The sequence below is a fragment of the Triticum dicoccoides genome, chromosome 1A (assembly GCF_002162155.2).
Source record: "Triticum dicoccoides isolate Atlit2015 ecotype Zavitan chromosome 1A, WEW_v2.0, whole genome shotgun sequence".
NCBI classification, from domain to species: Eukaryota; Viridiplantae; Streptophyta; class Magnoliopsida; order Poales; family Poaceae; genus Triticum; species Triticum dicoccoides.
The window spans coordinates 323361524-323377807 of NC_041380.1; positions in this window are offsets into that span (position 1 = coordinate 323361524).

Consider the following 16284-nt stretch of genomic DNA (forward strand, 5'->3'; position numbering starts at 1 on the left):
AGCCGCCGCTGGATTCCGGTGTGGCTCCCGCCCTTTCTGTTGGCTTCCTCGACAGCATAGCCTCAAGATGATGCTTCAACCACAGGTCAGCTTCATTTTCCTAAGCTGTTAGTCATAACAGCCGTTCGTGGGCAGGGTGGGAAGCCTAAGGCATGTGTGTGTCCTCCCTCTTCAATCGATTGCTTAAGCTTGGCTACTGCCTTCTCCAAATCTTAGGAAGTTGTGTGTGCGTGCTGACATGGTGGCGGCAGCGGCTATGGACGTGTATACGAGTGAGATGTGTGTGCGTGCAGTTGACCATGAGTTGTGTTTGCGGGTTTCCTCTCTGTATCTTTGACACTGAATTTTCTCTGTATCTTTACACTGCAGGGTACCCAGTAGAGACACAAGGCACATGTCCGTCAACCGGCTGCACTGTGCTATGTGGGCTTCTATCAAGATCAACTTCTGTTTAATTTTCTACAAAGATCTAATTTAGTTTAGATTTTTCTGATAGTTTCATGTATATTTGTTCTCTAAATCTATATAATTAAGTGTTCTTTATGCATTCAGTTTAGTTTTCTATCAAAATATACTTCAGTATGAATCAATGTAATCAAGTGGTGAATAATTTCATCAAATAGGAGACATGATTTTTGTTATACTGTATTAATATGGTGACATGTTCTATTTAGAGTTTTCTATCAAAATATAATTCAGTATGGATCAATGTAATCAAGTGGTGAATAATTTAATCAAATAGGGGACATGATTTTTGTTACTGTATTAATATGGTGACATGTTCTGTTTAGAGTTTTCTCCATACACTTCTGTCCATATTGTCAACTGCAGCTTGCTGAATATATATAACCAGAATTAAGTTTAATCTGAATCTAAGAAGAAAAATACATTGGTAGAGTGTGGCAGTACTGTAGTTATAATACAGAGGTTTAAACATGTTCATTTGTGTACTAAGCAAATGTAGTACTGCTACCATTAGTTGTGCGCCTACTAATACTAGAACCAATGCCATGTTAGTTCACTCTCCCTCAACCTGGAGGCACACACCAAGCTAGCACTTTCCAACACAGTGACACACATTTCTTCTTCAACTCGTGTGCTCCCTACGTCCAAGCCAGGTTGCCCTCCGCAATAGTTTTGCCGAGAAGGGTTGATGTCTACTGTCTGATCCTAAATCTTTTCCCTGATGTTTTCCCTTTTTTACGATCAATTAACACTGTAATCTCGCTGATTATGATATCTGTTTTTTTGGGATGTAGGTCTAGGTGGTGTTGTAGCAGCCGTGCCGCTGCATGGCGCACAATAGAGCTCGAGAGGGCGGACGCGACAACTGTTGGTGGAGCTGCTCCGTGATCAACCAGGGGTTGGTTCTCTACTGCCACTCCTATGATTTCTCTAGTATTTCCATTCCCTAGCTCAATTGCTACTGAACTGCACCTATTTATTTGATCTATTTCTGAGTTAGGCATTTTTCACCATGGTGTGGTTTTCTACTAATTTGTTTGTGCCCCTTGGATCTTGTGGTGAACTTCTCATGCACTTGAATTAAAAGTAACCCCAGCATGCATGTTGTTAAGAGCAATAACTGATACCTCCAATCCAGTATCTCTTCAGAGAACCATTTGCCACTTAGTTTTATAGATTTATTAGTGGCCACAGCTTATAGTTATTTTGCATGGCATTCGAAGTTTACTTGTAAAGCAATTGTTTTTTACTACTGTAAGCACCTGATCGCCAGTCCCTGATGACCGCCTCCGCCTCAACCATTCATGCCTACTTACAAGGTTGGAAAAATAATGTATTACTGGACACAACTATAGAAGTATGTAGATCTTGTTTTCTCAACACATAACTATCCCTTCTTTTATCTTAATAACTTATCATCAAGGATCACTGGACATATGATAATTGAACGAATCTTGTGCACTGTTGTATGTATTGTCCCCTTTGTTAGACCGTTTTTTCCCTTTTCTTGTTTGGTTGATATGCACAAGTACGTAAAACTTATTTTTTTTACCCACAACTTGGTTGTCTTAATTAATATGGATCTACAAGAACCTTATATATGTAGTGGATACTATGTTATTTTTGTTTGTAGCACTGCAAGATTTAAGAATTTTGAAGAGCATGAGTTATTCATTTTTACTTTGTTACAATTCTCTTATTTTACAATCTATGCATATCTACAAATATCTAATGGTCTTGTAAATATGCTAGGTATGATTGCGTACCAGGCTACTTCGTGCTGCCCATCAAAATTCGCACGACATGATAGTTTCCATCAGGAGGGCCGATGGCAAGAACTTGAATAACAACTTCAATAGTTTAGATGTTCTGTTTGTGTGAACTGGATTGTACTATTTTCTAACTTTGCTGAGTGATATTTTATTAATCTATGTTGTAAATTATCATTTCGTGGAGGATTTTGTAAACTGCTATGCTATAGATGCTTGCAGATGACTGCATATATTGATTCATATGTGCACATGAGGCACTTTGGAAATACGTTGTCTTAGCATTATGATTCATAACGCATCATGCTTTAAAATGTAATTGTTGAAAATTGGGCTGAATGAAATAGGCTAACGGGTCGAACTAATGGGCTACCCCATGTAGGATATCCATGACGATTTCTGTGACGAAAAATAGTGTCCACGTAGGCGGCCACATCATTCTAGTTGGTTAATTGAAAACTCTACGTGGCGTTGGTCCATGACGATCTGTTCCGTCACAATGGTTTGGGCCTTGGGTGGGCCTGGAGTAGATCCTTGACGGTCAAAAACCGTCATGGACAGCACCATGTCAAATTATGACGCGATATACATGACGGATTTCAAATCCGTCAAGGATGGGCACCCATGACGGATTTTGCCCGTGACGGATTAGAACCGTCACGTATTAATAGGTTTCTTGTAGTGTCACCATTATATGCATCGATATGACTTAAGTTTTGGCCAAGCTGGGTTGCCTGGCTCTTGTATTTATGCCCTACGTTCCCGTTAATTCGGCTAGGGCATAAGAGGAGCACCTCTACGATTGTTACTGCCAGGTCAGCCGGATGTGTACCTTAGACTGGGTGAAGCCAAAAGCTAGCGTTCTTAAGGGAATATTCGGTCGGTGAACAAAATACGATTTTTTACCTATTTTCTATATATGCCCCCAGATGTTTTTTCCTGCGATTCTTTTCGCAGTCCGGATATGCACTTTAGGGCATGCATACCCAGGGAAAGGAACCCCTAACGGAACTATTCTCCCTGGAAGATGTTTCTTACTAACCATGTAATATAACATAACTAGTTGGGCACTTGTCTGTTCAAGCACTAATGACCCCTACGCCTAGTTTCCAAGCATGCCCCGGTTCTTATATAACTGATAGGGTATTCGGATACACTCCGGACTATCGGTTCATGAGGTTGAAGTGAAAAGGTCCGCCATGACAAATAATCTACAAATCAACTAGAAGGCATTATACGTGTCATTTTAATTACATAGTCAACTGGACTGGCTAAATTCCTCTTCTATACCATCCAATGGGCTGTCTAGTCTACAATCCTATTGGGAATACTTTGCGGCCAATTCTACTTGCCCGTAAACTAGGCTAACAGGGATCTCTTTCCGATCGGGCCCCACAGGTCCGACCTCGGCCATGTGGTTTGGGTCAGCCTTGGTATACCGCGTCTTCACCATGGCCCAGGCTTCCCTGACACCTAGACGGCATGCTGATATCTTCCACAATCGGAAGCGCCGCCATGCTCCCTTCAGCTTCTCTGCAAGCTCTCCAAGGCCTTCGGGCACGGAGATGGATGGCCACAAGGCCTGGTCAATGCCTTGCATCGCCTGCCGAACTTGCTCGTGCAGCTGTAAAAGCTCAGGCAGAAGATCACCCGCAGACCCGGGCATTTCTTCCGCGGGACGACCTATTAGCATACCTACACACATAGCTCTGTTAGTCAACTTCTTCGCCGAACTCTTCTAAAAAGTTCGTTCAAGCACTTACTGAAAATGCCGCGTCGAAGCCGCTGATTCTCCTTCACGGAGTCTGACAGTTGGGCACGAACATCCTTTAGTTCCATGCCCAGCTGGGTGTTGGCATCCTGGAGATTATTCTTCTCCTGCCTAAGCCTCGTAAGCACGCTCTCGCCAGCCTTTAGCCGACATAGGAGATGTTGCTCATCCGGATTTCCTTCGACGTCATCTACAATTTCATTGTCAGATTTGCACATATGCTGCACTTTATATGGTATCTATCATTTTAAATATGTGTTACCAGAGGGGGTCTTCTTGGACTTCTCTTCTGCGGACAGTGCGGCCCGAAGTTGGGCTTTGCACTCTTCAAGCTCATGAGACAGTTGGGTATTCTTTTCTGTAAGAACCTGCATAACAAAGGATCCTTAAATCAGTTATTCTAACTGTTTCAAGTCTCAGGGGCTACTGATATATATAATCATCAAATTTTCTCACCCGTATGTCCTTTACATACTGATCCGTGGCTCTGGCTAGACCATTCTGAGCAGCACGAAGGTACGCGTCTCCCGAGTTGAAGGCATCAAATGCCTCTTGGGAGAAACAAGCGTCACGGAGAACGGCTCGGTGACGCCTGTGGTTCATGGCGCTCTCCACCTTGGAATTTGTGGCGGACAGTCTGTCCGCATCCTCTATCGGAGGAGCATCCGGCGTGCGCCTCGTATTCGCTTCCGCTTCCGGGTCCGGCCTTGGAGCTTGACTGGTGGAGGCGTGATTGGCGACCTCTCCGGATATAGTCCAGCGAGCGTTCTTCTTCCTAAGAAAGCGCGGGCGTTAATATGCCTTTAAAGAATGATATCATGGAGTAAGGCGGCGTGCCATACCACTGCGCCGGTGGCTCAGTCTGGACTGCATTTCTTTTCAGCCTGCCCGGCCTCGCAGCCCCTTGTTGGCTAGTCGCCGTGGGCTCGGCATGATGTCCAAAGGGCCTCCCCTGCAAAACACCATTGGTATACGGTAAGCAAAGTACACCAGGACGGGTCCTTTTCAAAATGTCGGGACTTTGGTCTTAGTTACCTATGAAGCTGGGAGCAGCCCAGGGTAATCGGCTGTAATGGCTACCAAGGCATTATCGCTGCTTAATTGGTAAAATACCCTATCAATTAGCTCCACAGATATGTCCGGATCCTCGTGGGAGGCCGGGTCGAGGGACCGCTCCGGATCCTCTGGTTGTGGGGGCGGGCTGTTGATCTCCCTTACAGCCTTACGCAGCTCCTGCGTTGAAATCGCAAGGTAAAATACTTAACTGTGGGAATATGGAACGGATGGGCATGAAAATTGTCAACTTACCCAGCTCGGAGGATTGTACATAGAAAATCCGCCCTGTGGATTGACACGGAGGAATTCCTCCTCTTCTCCCTTGTACAAATCGGACAAGATTTTTGCTAGAGCAGCGGTCGAGTCCGGCCCCTTGCGGCCGCAGTGGGTGGCGTCATCCTCCCTGTTGAAATCCCACATGGGGTGGCCTCGATATTGAAGCAGTTGCACCCCCCGCATAACGCATATCGCCATGACTTCGATCATGGCCAGTCCTGACTGAGCCAATAACTTTATCCGGCTCATGAGGTAAAGAACGTCGCTGTCATCTTCCTCCTGGGGGCTCCGTGGACGCCAGCTCAGGCGCTTCTTCAAAGGAGCATTATCAAACTCAGGAAGGCCGATCCGAATAGGATCCGGAAGGGGGACGTCTTCTATATAAAACCACTCTGAAGGCCAGTCTTTGGACACCTTCTTCGGGGTTCCGGATAGGTATCCGGTCCCGGCGATGCGCCATACTTCGGCTCCGCCCACTTGATATATTGACCCCCTCTGAGAACGGGGCACAAGGAAGAACAACTTCTTCCACAGTGCAAAATGAGCCTCGTAGCCCAAAAACAGCTCGCAGAGGGCTACGAAGCCCGCGATATGCAGTATGGAGGTAGGCGTAAGGCTGTGCAACTGGAGGCCGTAGAACTCCAGGAGCCCCCGGAGAAACGGATGAATTGGAAATCCGAGTCCTCTTATCAAATAAGGGACAAGGCATACCCGCTCTCCCTTAGAGGGATTGGGAAGGCTCTCTGCTTACTCTCCGCCATTGTAGGTGGCGAGCCCGGCTCGAACCGGGACCATATACGCTGGGGGGAGAAATCCCTCGGTCTGAAGCTTCACTAGTTGGCTGTGCGGGATGGAACACCTCTCCCAATCTCCAGGCTTGGGGCTGGGGGAGCGAGAGGAGGAGCTGCATCGACCGGCCATGATGGAATGGATCTCTTTCGGGGCGCTCCGATGAATGCTCGCTAAGGGAGGATGGTGTGGTTTGGATCTAAATCCTCGTCTCTTTAATAGACAACTCATTTACATAGCTAGGGGGTAAATGTAAAAACACCCTGGCTCTTCACATTCTCTTGACACGTGGAAGGTGGCCATTATTGGGCATGGAAGCCAAGGAGCGCAGCATTCACAAGAAGCCGGACACTATTTAACAGGTATTTGGAATTTGGAGAAGAACCCGCCTTGCAATGCCGAAGACAATCTGCGCGCCGGACTCATCGTCATTGAAGCCTGGTTCGGGGGCTACTGATGGAGTCCTGGATTAGGGGGTGTCCGGACAACCGGACTATAACCTTTGGCCGGACTGTTGGACTATGAAGATACAAGATTGAAGACTTCGTCCTGTGTCCAGATGGGACTTTCCTTGGTGTGGAAGGCAAGCTTTGCAATACGGATATGTGGATCTCCTCCCATTGTAACCGACTCTGTGTAACCCTAGCCCCCTCCGGTGTCTATATAAACCGGAGGGTTTAGTCTGTAGAATAACAACAATCATACCATAGGCTAGCTTCTAAGGTTTAGCCTCTCCGATCTCGTGGTAGATTTACTCTTGTACTACCCATACCATCAATATTAATCAAGTAGGAGTAGGGTTTTACCTCCATCGAGAGGGCCCGAACCTGGGTAAAAACATCGTGTCCCTTGTCTCCTGTTACCATCTGCCTAGACGCATAGTTCGGGACCCCCTACCCGAGATCCACCGGTTTTGACCCCGACACCAACCTTTATCTGATCTAAATTTAGTTGTAGCAAAATGTATGATTAAAGGCCACAATGTTGATTTTTTGCAAGGAAAATTGCCTGGTAGTTTTGCATCCTGAGCTGCATGAGTGTACTATCTCATATCAGTGGGTTTGAATACTTTGGTTCTGCAGTGGGTTTTTCAGTGTTTTTTTACTGTATTATCCTGTTGTATCCCTAGCTCTTACATCATACTCCCTCCGTCTGGATTAAATGTCGCAGAAATGGATAAAACTGGATGTATCTAGAACTAAAATACGCCTAGACCCATCCATTTATTTCCGGATGGAGTGAATACATGTCAATATGTCATGCCTTTCTATTCTTCAGTACCTATTCCATCTCTGCTGTAGCATGTTTTATAACTGAATCACCATTCCTCTATATAAGGCATGCAAGGGGAAGACGGCTATGTTAGAATCTGAAGGGTTACAAACCAGGTCTTTGCAAAGGATCCAAACGCCAGGAGATAATAAACCAACTCCATTTTTCATAGATACTGCTCCAGCACAGAGAAACCCAACTCCCACTGATAATAAGCAGATTCCAGTGGCCAAAGAACTAGTCCGCTCCAGTCCAGCAAAAGAATGTCAACTCCATTCTAAGAAGTGTGTGCATATCCTCACATCATGAAATTTTATAGCATTCTGATCATATTTTCTACATGTTTCTTACCCGTCTCTCTTTTAGAAAATAAGGTTAAACGATACAAGACTTCCTCCATTGGGATCGTATTCGAGGAAAATATCTTGCGGGAATTCTCTGTGCTCCAGTGCTGATGTAAGTACCTATTGTATATCACTATATTTTTACATCAGCATGTATTTTGTTAATCGGTGTGAATCTAACCTTTATCTGATCTAAAATTAGTTGTAGAAAAATGTTAAAGGCGCCAATGTTGATTTTTGTAAGGAAAACAGCCTTGTAGTTTTGCGTATTGAGTTGCATGAATGTGCTATCTCATATCACGCACATTACTGAATTGTAGTGCTTCTCTGGTTGCCCATTCATTCATTGTGTCAATGTTGCTTTCGTATTACCTTAGCTGGCTGATGATAGTTGTGCCATATTGTGTTAATTTGGTGTAGGCTAGTTGCCCAAACATTCATTGTGTCAATGTTGCTTTCCTATTATCTGACTTGGACAATGATAGCAATGCTAGTGTGTTAATTTTGTGCAGGCTGCTGAAGATAAGAAGACAAACTCTGAAAACAGCAAGGCAACCCCATTGTTTCTTTCCAGTAAATCTAGGCCAGGTAATATGGCAATAACTCATGATTAATCTGTTTGGTTCCCGTCCTAATTTATGTTATGATGCAGTGGTCAAGACACTCTCCACTATCAATAATACAAGCCTGCCAAAATCGCCATCTGAATCTGTTTAGTATCCTCTGTCTTGAATGCAACGGAATAAATGTATGTTTGTGAACCAATTAACGGCTGAAGCAATGATGGAAATGGTGGATGAATCAGACGTGCAGAGTCGTGCTACACAACAACTGATCAATGTTTTCAGAGACAGTGTGGCAAAGCAGCAAGAACTTGCCCACATGCTTATGGGCGTCATCTATGCTGAGGTTGCAGATTGTGACGTTGTAGATGGTTAGGTTCTGCTCATTTATTTGCATTGGCATCAATCTTTGATTGCCTAGTGGATTTAATTTCCTGTAATATATTCTGTATGTGCAACGTTATTCCCTGTATGACGTACCTTTGCTCGTCATAATGGGCTCAGATTATCTAATTTGGCCTAAAGACATGAACGAACTTTAGTGGGCCCATTGAGTTAATGGGCCGTTACTCGGCCGAAAGTAAATGGTCGGCCCTCTTTCCTCTCGGGTCGTTAACAGCCCGACATCGAAGCGGGCAACAGGTGGCCCCAATTTATTTCATGGGCCACTACTAAGTTTGGGCTACATATGGCCCAACTATACTGTAGGCCTTTAGCAGGCGAAAAGAGACAGCGGGCTTGTATTGGACCATGAAGAGCATGGGCTGCTAAGAGGCTGAAAGCCAGGTCATATTGTGAATGGCCCAACTGTGTTGTGGGCCTTTAGCAGGCCGAAAGAGAAACCGGGCTGGTATTGGACCATGAAGGGCATGGGCCGTTAAGAGGCCAAAACTAAGGTCCGACTACAAATGGCCCAACTCATTTATGGTCCGTTAACAGGCCGAAAGGCACATAGGGACGGGAATTGGCCCAATACTTAAATGGGTCGCTAAAAGGCCAAAACTCAGGTCCGACTACAATTGGCCCAACTAATTTATGCGCTATCAACAGGCTGAAAGTGACATCGGGCCAGAAATTGGCCCAACACTTAAATGGGACACTAAAAGGCCGAAACTCAGGTCCGACTACAAATGGCCCATCAGATTTATGGGCCGTCAATAGGCTGAAAGACATACCGGGCCGGAAATTAGCCCAACATTTAAATGGGTCGCTAATAGGCCGAAAGATGTACATCCTGAAAATTGGCCCATCCATTAAATGGGCCGTTAACAGGTCGAAATCTCATCGAGCTGATATTGAGCCCAAGTATATAGCGGGCTATTAACGGGCTCGAACTGACGATGGGCTGCAATGGTGTCAAATCTTTAACGGGCCAAATTGGCACATCTCGTATGGGCCGTGGGCTTAAATGGACCTGACACAAGTAGGCCTTATATGGGTCGGCCTGCTAATTTTTACTGGGCCGGCCTTTTTCACCGGAATGGGCCACTGTTGGGCCGTGCCACATGTCGACCTATCATAGGCGCCTCCTGTCCAATGAGTGGATGACATCTGTCCCATCGATGAGCCGACATGTGTTTCCTCTAGCCAATGATGATTTTACACGTGGAAAATCCCCATTGGTCGGGGCTGTTAAAGGGTTAATGGATCCAAAACCCGACCCGATACCTTAATGGCGTTCCGTTACGGTGGATGCCACGTGTTCGTCACCCTTGATGGAAGCACTTCTGTGACGCATGATTTATCGTCATGGAAGTGGACACTTCCGTGATGATAATTTTGGTAATGTCATGGAACACTTCTGTGACCAGCACAGGTATGACTATCTTGATTCTGTCATAAATTTGTCATGGATGTACATGCATGACAAAAAAAGCGACCTACTGTGAAAAACACGTATCATCACGGAAGTGTATTTTTTGTAGTGTAAGGGACTAGCCATAACGACAAGCAAGCGAAAAAGAGGCGAACGAAAGAGAGAGGGCGAATAAAACGGCAAGGGTGAAGTGGGGGAGAGGAAAACGAGAGGCAAATGGCAAATAACGTAATGCAGGAGATAAGGGATTGTGATAGGTACTTTGTATGTTGACTTTTGCGTAGACTCCCCGGCAACGGCGCCAGAAATCCTTCTTGCTACCTCTTGAGCACTGCGTTGGTTTTCCCTTGATCAGGAAAGGGTGATGCAGCAAAGTAGCGTAAGTATTTCCCTCGGTTTTTGAGAACCAAGGTATCAATCCAGTAGGATGCTACGCGCGAGTCCCTCGCACCTGCACAATACAAATAAATCCTCGCAACCAACGCGATAAGGGGTTGTCAATCTCTTCAGGTCACTTACGAGAGTGAGATCTGATAGATATGATAGGATACTATTTTTGGTATTTTTGTGATAAAGATGCAAAGTAAAATGAAAGCAAAGTAAAAAAGCAAAGGCAATAACAAAGTGTTGGAAGATTAATATGATGAAGATAGACCCGGGGGCCATAGGTTTCACTAGTGGCTTCTCTCAAGAGCATAAGTATTTTACGGTGGGTGAACGAATTACTGTTGAGCAATTGACAGAATTGAGCATAGTTATGAGAATATCTAGGGATGATCATGTATATAGGCATCACGTCCGAGACAAGTAGACTGACTCCTGCCTACATCTACTACTATTACTCCACTCATAAACCGCTATCCAGCATGCATCTAGAGTATTAAGTTCATGAAAACAGAGTAACGCCTTAAGCAATATGACATGATGTAAGGGATAAATTCATGCAATATGATAAAAAAACCATCTTGTTATCTTCACTGTCACTAGGAAAGGACACCGCAAGATTGAACCCAAAGCTAAGCACTTCTCCCATTGCAAGAAAGATCAATCTAGTAGGCCAAACCAAACTGATAATTCAAAGAGACTTGCAAAGATAACCAATCATACATAAAAGAATTCAGAGAAGATTCAAATATTGTTCATAGATAATCTTGATCATAAACCCACAATTCATCGGTCTCAACAAACACACCGCAAAAAGAAGATTACATCGAATAGATCTCCACGAGAGAGGGGGAGAACATTGTATTGAGATCCAAAAAGAGAGAAGAAGCCATCTAGCTACTAACTATGGACCTGAAGGTCTGAGGTAAACTACTCACACTTCATCGGAGAGGCTATGGTGTTGATGTAGAAGCCCTCCGTGATGGATGCCCCCTCCGGCGGAGCTCCGGAACAGGCCCCAAGATGGGATCTCGTGGGTACAGAAGGTTGCAGCGGTGGAATTAGGTTTTTGGATCCATATCTGATTGTTTGGGGGTACATAGGTATATATAGGATGAAGAAGTACGTCGGTGGAGCAACGTGGAGCCCACGAGGGTGGAGGGCGCGCCCTGGGGGGTGGGCGCGCCCCCTACCTCGTGGCCTCCTGGAAGCTTCTCTTACGTAGGGTCCAAGTCTCCTGGATCATGTTCGTTCCAAAAATCACGCTCCTGAAGGTTTCATTCCGTTTGGACTCCGATTGATATTCTTTTTCTGCGAAACTCTGAAATAGGCAAAAACAACAATTCTGGGCTGGGCCTCCTGTTAATAGGTTAGTCCTAAAAATAATATAAAAGTGGTAATAAAGCCCAATATTGTCCAAAACAATAGATAATATAGCATGGAGCAATCAAAAATTATAGATACGTTGGAGACGTATCATGTATGAAGGAAAAAGGTACTAAAGTTGAAGATGTTAAGAATTTACCACCTTTTGAAGAAATACATGGACTTGATATGCCCCCACCATAAGTGGTAGAGGTAAATTCTTTATTAAGTTTGATGAAGGTGACATCCCTTACAATAAACATCCTAGTCAATGCTTATATGAATTTGATAATTACATTAGAAAACAAGATCACTTCAATGCAAATGTTATGAAACAATTGAAATACAAGTCTGATATGATTGCTTGCTTGAGTGACTTGTTATTTAGAATCACTAATGATGTTAGAGGTGCAGGAAAACATGCCTCTATGGTTGAAACCCAGTTAGAACAAGTTGCTAAATCTCAAAGAGAATTGCTTAGTGAAATGAATAATAATATAAATGATTTCGCTCTTAGAGTAGCAACTAGAGAAGGTAAAATGACTCAGGAACCACTTTATCCTAAGGAACACCCTAAAGGAATTGAACAAGACTCTCAAAGAATTAACATTGATGCACCTAGTCCTCCTAAAATGAAAAGCAAAAATGATAGGACTTTGCATACCTCCAGTGGACCTGAAACAGAAAAACCTCCTGAAGATAATAATGATGTCTCTATTTGAGATGCTGAAACTCAACCTGGCAATGAACATTCATCTAGTGATAATGAAAACGATAATGATGATGTTCATGGAAACACCCAACTAAACAATGATAAAGAACCAGATAGTGATGTTGATATAGAACATGTTGTTCATCATGATAACCCACCACCTAAGAATAAACGATATGACAAAAGAGACATTGTTGCTAGAAAACATGGAAAAGAAAGAGAACCATGGGTTCAGAAACCCATGCCCTTTCCACCTAAACCAACTAAGAAAAGAGATGCTGAAGAATTTGAATGCTTTGCTGAAATGCTTAGGCCAGTCTTTTTGCGTACCCGCTTGACTGATATTTTAAAGGTTACCCCTTATGCAAAATACATGAAAGACATCATCACTAATAAAAGAAAAATATCCGAACCTGAAATCTCCACCATGCTTTCTAATTATTCTTTTAAGGATGGAGTACCTAAAAAACTTGGAGATCTAGGAATACCAACTATACCTTGCTCCATCAAAAAAATTATGTCAAAACTGCTTTGTGTGATCTAGGAGCTGGTGTTAGTGTTATGCTTTTATCTTTATATAAAAGACTTGATCTGAATAAACTTGTTGGATTTCGGGTTCCGCGGACCCTAGAGAGGTTCAAACTCTAGGGTGCGCACGAATAACACTCTCTCCCTAACGCACTCGCTCAATGATCCATGGCCTAGCTCGACGATCTCAAAGAACAATGGACACGGGGGTTTATACTGGTTCGGGCCACCATGTGGTGTAATGCCCTACTCCAGTGTGTGGTCGTGGATTGCCTCTTGAGGGCTGAGGATGAACTAGTACAGTAGATGAACAGCCTCAGGAGGAGAGGTGTTCTTGGGCTCGATGAGCTGATGAGGGTTCGGATGGAATGGATCCAGTCCAAGATGAGCTCTCTCTCTCTCTCTCTCCCCCCCAAGATGAGTTATAGATCCCTCCCCCTCTATAGTGGTGGCTAGTCCTATTTATAGAGACCCTGGCCCTCTTCCCAAATGTAGGCGGGAAGGGATCCCACAACGGCCAGATTTGAAAGGGGACAACTAGTACAAGCTATCCTGACAAAAGTAGTCTTCGCCTGCCAAAGGCTCTGGTGGTGACGTCGCCCTGGGCTCCACGATGACCTCCATCCTACCGTCCTGGTGGTCCTTGGTCTTGTTGCACTGATATGGAAACCTTTGCCTGATTCCTCGGGACTCCACGCCTATGCTTGCCCCCTTGGCACCAAAGTGGAAATGGGTACTCTACGCCTGCTGGCGCCCGCCTGGCTTTGGTCGTCATGGCTCACATCACGAGAACCTCACGAGGTGTACCCTGCATAGATATCTCCCCTCCTCGGGAGCGAGCCTAGTGAGACTACCCATAGGGAGGTCTTGCTGTCGTCCGCCTCGCGAGGCTTGGCCCCTCGCGAGGGTCTTGAGCTATTGTTGTCAATGTTGGGTCGTACCAGGCCGTAGATGGACCACATCATGGGACGTAGGCAGGAAAGTCTGGTACCCCCGTTCGCAGGACGCTGACAGTAGCCCCCGGGCCCAAGGCGCGCTCGAACTTGGCTTCGAGGCGAAGCCAAGGGGCAAGTGCGGAGCGCCCCAGGCCCCAACCACCTGCGGCCTTGGTCGACGCGTGGCAATTGGTTGGATGTGGGCGTCTCCGCTTGCCCATGATGTCTCGGCAACTGTCCTAGACTGACAAAAGGCTGGTGCATGCTGTAGAGCTTTCATTGCCTTCCTTCGCCTTGCTCTAGATCCCCTTTCTCCTTCTTGCCCCAAGAGACCCCCGATCTATCGGAAATCCTCCCTGAGCTCGCATCTGATGGCGCGTGACAAGGCCAAGTTCTCGCACTCAACCGCCTGGTACGAGCCTACCTTGAGCGTGCCCACGGTCTTGGAAGAGAAGCTGGCCGCTGAGGGAGTCCTGGATTAGGGGGTCCTCGGACAGCTGGACTATATACTTTGGCCGGACTGTTGGACTATGAAGATACAAGATTGAAGAGTTCGTCCCGTGTCCGGGTGGTACTTTCCTATGCGTGGAAGGCAAGCTTGGCAATTCGGATATGTAGATATCCTCCCTTGTAACTGACTCTGTGTAACCCTAGCCCCCTCCGGTGTCTATATAAAACGGAGGGTTTAGTCCGTAGGACAACAACAATCATAATCATAGGCTAGCTTCTAGGGTTTAGCCTCAACGATCTCGTGGTAGATCAACTCTTGTAATACTCATATCACCAAGATCAATCAAGCAGGAAGTAGGGTATTACCTCCATCGAGAGGGCCCGAACCTGGGTAAACATTGTGTCCCCCGCCTCCTGTTACCATCCACCTTAGAGGCACAGTTCGGGACCCCCTACATGAGATCCGCCGGTTTTGACACCGACATTGGTGCTTTCATTGAGAGTTCCACTGTGCCGTCACGATAAAGGCTTGATGGCTCCTTCGATCATCGGCAACGATGCGATCCAGGGTGAGACTTTTCTCCCCGGATAGATCTTCGTATTCGCTGGCTTCGTACTGCGGGCCAACTCGCTTGGCCATCTGGAGCAGATCGAGAGATACGCCCTTGGCTGTCAGGTCAGGTTTGGAAGCTTAAACTATAATGCCGACATCCGTGAAGACTTGATCTTCGACGGATTTGAGCCCATGTCAGGTGCGCCGCACAGTCACTACGAGCATGACTTAGCTCTGCTGTCGAACGGTGTTCGAGAGATCACACCTGTGGCTACTCCGGCCATCAATACGGAGTAGATCGTGCCGTCCAAGGACGGGCGGATGGACCCCACCACGGAGACCGCACACTCAGCGGCGATAGAGCCGAATACTGACTTCACCTCCAATGACACCTGTGTTGCCGGACCCTTGGATTCGTCCCCGGCCACGGGCTCCGAACCGCCTGCGCCCGTTCTTATCGAATCTGATTGGGCACCGATCATGGAGTTTTCCTCCGCGGATATCTTTCAGCACTCACCCTTGGGCGACGTGCTAAATTCATTGAGGTCTCTCTCCTTGTCAGGAGACCCTTGGCTGAACTATGTCCGGCTTGATTGGGAAGTGGACGACGGAGAAATTCATTCCCCACCCACCACCCACTTAATAGCCATTGTCGACGACTTAACCGACATGTGCGATTTCGACTCCGGAGACATCGATTCTATGAACGACGATGCAGGAGAGAAACAGGAACCACCGCCCACACGGCGCTGGACAGCCACTTCATCATATGATATATACATGGTGGATACACCCAAAGAAAACAACGATGAGGAATGGAAGAATGCAGTGAAGGATAATCCCCTCGAGAAGCAACCAAAGCGACGACGTAGGCACCGCTCCAAATCCCGCCTCAGCAAAAACAGCGATAACAGCGCAAGAAAGAATAATACCCCGGTCGACTCCAAAGGAAACGACGACCACATGGACCCAGCAATGGAGCAGGATGAGCCAGCGGACGGCGAACATAGTACGGAGCCGCTGTCCGATCACCGCGATGCTGAGGGTAAAACTCATCAACCTGTCTCCGGAGAGGAGAATAGTCCGGACGACGATGCACACATCATCCCGGAAAGACACTTGGAATAAGAGAACCTCCATAGAAGGCTTATTGCCACCGTGAGGAGCCTGAAGAAGAAGAAACAAAGGCTTAAGGCCGCGCAGAATACGCTCAACAGCAGATGGAATAAAGTGCTT